At 34.4% G+C, this 7886-nt stretch overlaps 1 pseudogene; it reads left to right on the top strand.

The window, feature by feature from the left end:
- Positions 1-4022: 4022 nt before the first annotated feature.
- On the top strand, positions 4023-7663 carry LOC143398533 (NTF2-related export protein 1-like; annotated as a pseudogene).
- Positions 7664-7886: the final 223 nt, after the last annotated feature.

Genomic DNA, 7886 nt, shown 5'->3' with positions numbered 1-7886 from the left:
GATTCAGTCTGTGCCTTGGGATGATCATTTATCATTTTTCCTCCCTTTTAGTATAAATTAGGTTTAAAATTGTCCACTTTAGCATATGGCTAGGAAGTCTGGAGGATACATATAAAGTGAATGCATAAGAAAGGAGATGATGAAAATTGTTATTTATGAAGAGAAGAACTGTTCCTCAAACAATCTTAAAAAAAATGAGAATTTGAGACAAACATGGATTTTAAATCTTTTTTATATAATGTTATACATCAAACTAAAATGATGTCAGAAAAATTGGATTTTTGGAAATGCAGAGTTTAGTGTAATTTTGCAGGCTTCAGGCCCCATAACTGTCCTTTCATTCTCATCTCTACATTGCTTTGTATGCTGATTTAATCTGCTCTTGCTGCTAAAAGATATGTTCTGCCAGTCAGAGGAACAACACTAATAATTACTTGAGTGAATTTTCATGTATTTTTGAAGAGCTAAAGAAGCTTTTCCCCCTAAAGTAGTTCTAAACCTCCTAGGGAATGGCTATGACTGGCTGCACTTAGATTAGTGGCCCCCTCTAAACCTACTGCCCTGGCCAGGAAGCAAGTTCCATGAGATATCTGTCACTTCCCTTCCAAACCACAGTTTTGCTCAGAAGACAGAAAGATAACAGCAATCAAAACAATATGATTACTTAACAAAATATCCTTTAATTCTATCCATGATGACACAAAAGACAAGATTTCTTTTCTTCCTATAACTGAAAATATTCCCACTGTATACATATGCCTTTTTAAAATTTATTCATCCATCAATGGTTATTGTGAATGATACACAGAAAAATACTACATATTCTCACTCATTAGTGGAGGTTAATAAATTTGATCTTATAGAAGTAGAAAATAGAGGTCATTAAAGTCTAGGAAGAGGATCAAGAGAGGGAGGGAGAGAGACAGGGCAGACAATAGATAACAAAATACAATGAGAGGGTAAGAAGTAGTTCTTAGTAGGGTAAATATAGTCTACAACAATTAATCAGATATTTTTTAATTACTATAGAAAACTTTGAAGTTTTTCAACACAGAGGAATGATAATGAGGAGATTGGAATACTAATTACCTTGATTTGTTCATTATACATTCTAAATATATATTGGATTATAATATTATTCCCCATGAACAAGTACAAATATTTCATATCCATTCAAAATAGAAATTACGCTAAGTGAGATTATCCAAATTCAGAAAGTCAAGGACCATGTTTTTTTTTCCAAATGTGGAAGCTACAGAGAAACAAAACAAAAAAAAAAAAAAAGAAAGAAAGAAAAGGGACTTCATGAAAATAAAAGACTAGTAGACTAGTGGAAGGGAATCTGGAGAGGGAAGAGGAAGTGGGAGACAGTAGAATGAAACACAAAATTATGACCTATGCTGGTATGAAAAAATCAAAATGAACCCCATTATTATATAAAACTATAATGTACCAATAAAAATGAAATTTAAAAAATACAATTATAAAGCCAGGTGCGGTGGCACAGGAGGCTGGAACAGGAGGATTGAGAGTTCAAAACCAGACTCAGCAACAGTGAGGCATTAAGCAACTCAGTGAGACCCTGTCTCTAAATAAAATACAAAATAGGACTGGGAATGGGGATGAGTGGCCAAATGCCCTGGATTCAATCCCCGGTTCCATATATATATATATATATATATATATATATATATATATATATATGACTATAAAAGACACATACAGAATTACTTGTATTAACTATTAGCAAAAATATGTGAAACTACTTATAAACAAAATTTGAATATGTTTATCAATGTGTGACCATAGGCATATCTATTTCATTTTTTTGTCTCTTTTTAACCTATAAAATGAGATTTATAATGTTTTTATGAAAATGTTTTTCTACATGAAAATACTAAATTTCTATAAAACATCTTTAAAGTGACAAAGACCTAAGTTGTGGCTATTGTTCAAGATTTAAACAGTCAATCAATCTTTTTAAATAGTCTCCACACTGTTCTCCATTTTGCTATACTAATTGATATTCCCATGGATAATGTATGAGTTCCTTTTGCTAGACATATTCACCAATATTTGTACATTTTTATTTTGCTTTATAATATTTGTTTTCACTGTAATGAGACCATATCTCTTTGTAATTTTGTTTTCCCATTTCTGGTATAAATTTAAAGGAAAAGAAATCAGCATATCAAAGAAATACCTGCACACCCACGTTTATTGTGCCACTATTCACGATAGCTAAGAAATGGACATAGTCTAAGCATCCATTAATGGCTACATAAAATGTGGTATATACATACCTTAGAATATTATTCAGTCATAAAAAGAAATAAATACTGTAATTTGCAACAAAATGGATGAAAATGGAGCAAAATATGTCATGTGAAATAAGCCAGACACATATTCTTTCATATGTGGAAGCTAAAAAACAAAACTGAAAAATCAAACTTTACATCAGTCAAACTCAATGTAAAATAATGATTAATAGAAGTTGTAAAGTGTATATATTGAAGAAAGTTGAATAAAGGGAAGTTGGTTTTATGAGTACACATGGTAGGCATGTGTGGAAATATCACAAGGAATTTATTTAATTTGTATTATAAATGTATAAAATACATGTAAAAATAAAACAAGTACTAAAATGTAAATAGAAAGTAAATGTTCATAATCAGTATTCTTTGAAATAATTCTATTAAGTATTATTTTCAAAACAATATGTCTCTGGGTTTATTTTGTTTTGTTAATATTAATGGTCTTTATTATTTTGTCATTCTGGATCATATTATATCATTTGTATGATATCAGTACGTAACAGCACAAGATACATATATATGCCCAAAGGGATAACATTAAAAAGAAAACTATTGCTATCTTTTACTACGGATGCATTTATCTACCAAGGTTTATATTTAGAAGGGTGATTTTATAAGTAAACTACTTCCATAGTTTCTCTCAAGAGACTAGTCCGTAAGAGCATTGATTGTACTCAAAATAATTACTCTGTGGCTATATTGTGTTTTTCTACATTAGCTAAGTTCAATGAAGGTGAAAGACCCTTGCATTCAAGTCAATGAAACAACAAAACTTTCCACAGTTCAATACTACAAAAAACAACAGGTCTGTGGAACTCAATTACATGAGTGAAAACTTGTGATAGCTCCAATACTTGTAAAATGTAGGTTTATATTGTCAAACTTTGTGTTTAATGATGCATTTATCTACCTTTTCTTTTATTTATGGAATACCCTTTTCCTGAAGTTAATTTGGAAGATGAATTTTGTTTTTGTAAGTCTGTAGTAACCAATTATGTATCTACTGTCTAAATAACTGTTGATCATTGACACACAACACAGAGTTTCATCTTGAGATTCATTAGCAACCATAAGCTCTATTCATTGTATACTCCATACAAAATTATGGTGGATTCTTAAGAGGTAGCCTAGGCCATCTCTCGAACAAATTCAGATAGTTTCTTCACACTCTTTCTTTGGTAAAGTGTAAATCCTTCTGGTATAATTGTCCTCTCCAAGGCTAATGCCTGTTCTGAGAACCACTATTTTCTTTGTATTCCCTCAAGTCCATTAACCACCAAAGCTAGCCCTACTAGGTACCAATTACCCCAAGGCATAGCAACCACTCCTAGTGAACAATACCAAACCTATCAGCCACTACCTGCTCCAGGTGTTGTGATAAAAATAATACAGAATATCTGTCTCTTTTATTATCTATAATTCAAACTCCAAAGCAATGCTTAACAATAAGAATCACTAATTTAACATTCCCAACATTCTAGGAGCTGTGCTAAAAGATCTCATTTAATGTTTACATCACATTATTTTAAAAGGTTACCACTATCGTCTTTTATAGATTTAACAACTAAGAATTATGGCTAAAAATATTGAATAAATCATTCAAGAAAACTTAGTAAAGGGAAGGGCAGATTTTCACATTTATGTTTGACTAAAAATCCAATTTCTGAAAACTACATACAATTAAAGTGAAGGGAACTGATTTCCAAGATGTTGGATACCAAGCAACATAGGACCGTGATTGCTCAGAGGCAGGAAGTAAATGAGGTGAATCCCACAATTGCACCTGCTTACTGACTTCAGATACTGTCCAGGACAGGATGCCAGAAGAAGAAATCCAGATGGAGTTCTATTATCTCCCTTAATTCAGGAAGTGAAGCTGAGAGCCAGGACACTAAAGTGGCTAGAATCCACAGGGCAAAATACTGGTGAGGCAAAAGCTACACAGAATAAGAATTCCAGAGACTTGTAGCAAGACCACTGTGATGTTCAGCAATGTACCAAACCACACGTGTGTGAGGAAATTACTCAAATCCAGGAAAGAGCTACCCGAAAGCATTAGAGGAAATATTACTCAAAGTACACAGAAGACTAGGAAAGCGCCTGTCCCGATCCAGAATGAAAACCCTCTATTCTGTACAACATTGGGTAGAGTACTCAGATCTCATCTCAGTAGTAGGAAAAACATTAATTGGTCACAGTGAAAGCACTACTCTGGTTCTACCTAATAAATCTTAGAAGCAAGACCCAAAGAAATCAAATAATTTTCCTGGTAACTCAACTATGTGACAGAGAAAGGGCTTAAGAATAGAAAAAAAAAATTCTTCTTCCAGAAAGATGGAGAAGTGATTTTCCCCACTTTTTCTGCTAAGCATAACCAAAACCTCTCAACATTACAAATAAAACAAATATAAGAAGATTCTGAAAGGTAGGAAAGAGAAGGCAGACTGGTTAGGGAACTTGGGACCCAAGGAATGACATGGTGGTGAGCACCTTGGTTTTCTTTTTGCTTCATATATCACAAACTTGGAGCAGAAGTCAGTAATCCACAGAATGAACATTTATGAAGAAAGTTATTTATTTTAAAAATAAATGAGGGGTTGGACTGTGGCTCAGCAGTAGAGCGCTTACCTAGCACATATGAGGCCCTTGGTTCAATCCTAAGCATCACATAAAAATAAATAAATAAAATAAAGGTATTGTGTCCACTGCAACTAAAAAATAAATATTAATAAGAAAGAATAAAATAAATGAGGGTTTATGCTTCTGACCAATTTGTAATATCAAGAACTGGATTTACCCTTCCTAAAAATCATGTAAAAGAACAGACTAAGTGTAGGAAACAGTGATTTTAAAGAAAGTGAATATCAAACAACACTGAGAGAGAGAGAGAGAGAGAGAGAGAGAGAGAGAGAGAGAGCCAAAACAAAAGCCTCTGATAGACCAGAGGCAGGCTAGCAGGTCAGAAAATGCTGAGGCAATAACTATTCTATTCCATCCAAGCATTACAAGTGATGGGGGGTGGATGTATAGTCACATATCAATAAACTCCAGCTCAGGCTAAGAAGTCAGACTTGTCAGCTATCAGGATGTAATGAGGCATTCCAACACCTCACCACTGCCAAGGTGGTATCGGAGAAGCCTAAGAGAATGCCAGACTTTCATCTCTTCTGTATAGTAACAAGCCTTTCCACAAAGTGCTTCCCGTAAATACTAGCAAGAAAGGAGCAACTGTACCTCCCAGTCAGGGTGGAGGCCCAGAGGAGAGCTAGAGTTCCCCCTCCTACCCAACTATCATAAGAAACCACCCTCTTTGGTGTTTACTGAACCCAAGCAGGGAATTTTCACTTCAATAATGAAGTAAAGCTCACCACTTGCTGGCTTGAGTAAAATCAGAAAAAGAATTAAAATGGAAGATTCAAATAAGATTCAGATACCCAAAGATTCTTAATCAGAAAACAGTATCTGTGTTCTGATTCAAAAATCATTTGTCATACCAAGAATTTAAAAAATGTCAACTTGAACTTTAAAAAAAAGACAATATCTATAGCTAACATCACACTTAATGATCAGAAACGAGAAGAGTCTCAGTAAGATCAGAAATAAGACAAGAATGTGTCTGCTCACCACTGTTTTTCAACATTGTATCACAAGTTCTAGTTAATGCAATAAGGTAACTAAATAAATGGTATACCGATAGGAAAGGAAGAAACAAAACTCTATTTGCAGATGACTGAATTGTCTATATAAAAACATGAAGCAATCAACCACCACAACAAAATATTCTTGTAACTAAAAATCAATTATACCAAGGTTGCAAGATGCACAGTTAATACAAAAAAGTCAATTATGTCCTTGTATACCAGCAATGAACAAGTAGAATTTGTAATTAAAAACACAATATCATTTACATAAGCATACCTCAGAATGAAATACTTAGCTTTAAATGAAGCATGTATGAGGGAAAAAATGTAGAAAACTCTGATCTGAAAAAAATCAATAAGGAACTAAGTAAATGGAGATATATTGTGTGTTCATGAATAAGAAATTTCAAGATCTTAACAACATTAATTTTTCCCAACCTGATCTATAGATAAAAGCAATCTCAATCAAAATCCCAACTTATGGATAACAACAAACTGATTGAAGATTCATACAAAGAGATAAAAATCAAGAACAGCCAACATAATATTGAAAAAGAACAAGAGAGGAAAGACATCACTAAATTTCAAGACTGATGAAAAAGCTATAGTTATCAAAGACCATGGTGTGGGCAAAATAGACAAATAGATCAATGGAAGAGGATAGAGATTAGATTGGATTAGATTCTAATTAGAATCCAATTGGATTCATGTAAGTATAGCCAGCTGATCTTTGACAAAGGAGTAAAGAAAGTACAATCTATTGAAAATGGTCTTTTTAACAAATGGCACTGGCCATTTGTCATATGCAAAAAAAAAAAAAAAAAAAAAAAGTGAAAGCAGACCAGACCTCACACTCTTTGTAATTTTCATTTAAAAGTTATCCCAGACCTGGCTATAAAATACAAAACCACAAAATTCCTAGAATATGACATAAGAGGAAATCTAGAAACAAATCTTCAAAAGACATTTCTGATAAAGCACTGTTATCCAAAATAGGGAAAAAACCTTGAAACCAATACAAATAAGCTGATTTTAAAATGGGAAAAAGAACTAAATAAACATCTCATGAAGGAGGCACATAAGCAAATGAAAAGATGTTCCATATCAGTAGAGAAATTCAATTTGAACTACAAATAAGAGAGCAAAGAAATGATGAGTTTCACTAAAGAAAGTGTACTGAAGTCAAAGATGTACACGAAGCCCAAAGGATTACCACACAGACCCTGGAACCAAGTGAGAGGGGACACCCTGGCAGAGGCCTCCTTTCACAGACCCTGAGTTGGCATCCATGCATTTCAAGACCTACATGGATTAAGCCTGCAGAGCCCCTGAGGAGTCTGTCAGTGTCTCTCTACCACCATGGATAAGCAGCACTGTCCCTGTACCACCTGTGCATGGTTACAGCCACACTGGTATGAAATGGAGATTCTGTTCATGACAAGAATTCTTGATTGGGTTTTTGGAAATGCTGCCTTCCAGTGAGCTCCAAATCAACATGGTAGACTGCCAGCACCTTCATGATGAAGCCACATCAGAGCCAGACCACAGTCCCTGTTATGATCTGTGGAACAGTGAAGTATGAGGGCAATAGACAACCAGACTTGATCCAGAACTTCATCCTGACTGCCCAAGCCCCACCCTGCAACAGTGTAGAAAACAGCAAGTACCTGCTTCTGCTTCCAGGACTGGGCTAGTAGTGGGGAGTGAGAAAGGCCTCTATGCTGCAGCCCCAGCTCTTAAGAGAAATGCCAGTCTCAAATCTCAGGATAAGGGGAACACAGTTAATTTTTATTGTTGTAGTGATGCTGCAGACAACATTGTGCTGCAGCTGACCTCTTGGGTTTATTCTAGCCTTAGGAGCCCCTTTCCTGAGTAAATATTTGTTTGCCTTTTAAAGGTAGTAAACTTTTCTGTTTTTCTACTTGTCAGG

The sequence above is a fragment of the Callospermophilus lateralis genome, chromosome 4, assembly GCF_048772815.1.
Source record: "Callospermophilus lateralis isolate mCalLat2 chromosome 4, mCalLat2.hap1, whole genome shotgun sequence".
Taxonomy (NCBI): domain Eukaryota; kingdom Metazoa; phylum Chordata; class Mammalia; order Rodentia; family Sciuridae; genus Callospermophilus; species Callospermophilus lateralis.
The sequence above is the reverse complement of the archived record's forward strand: the minus strand, read 5'-3'. Positions and strand labels throughout refer to the sequence as shown.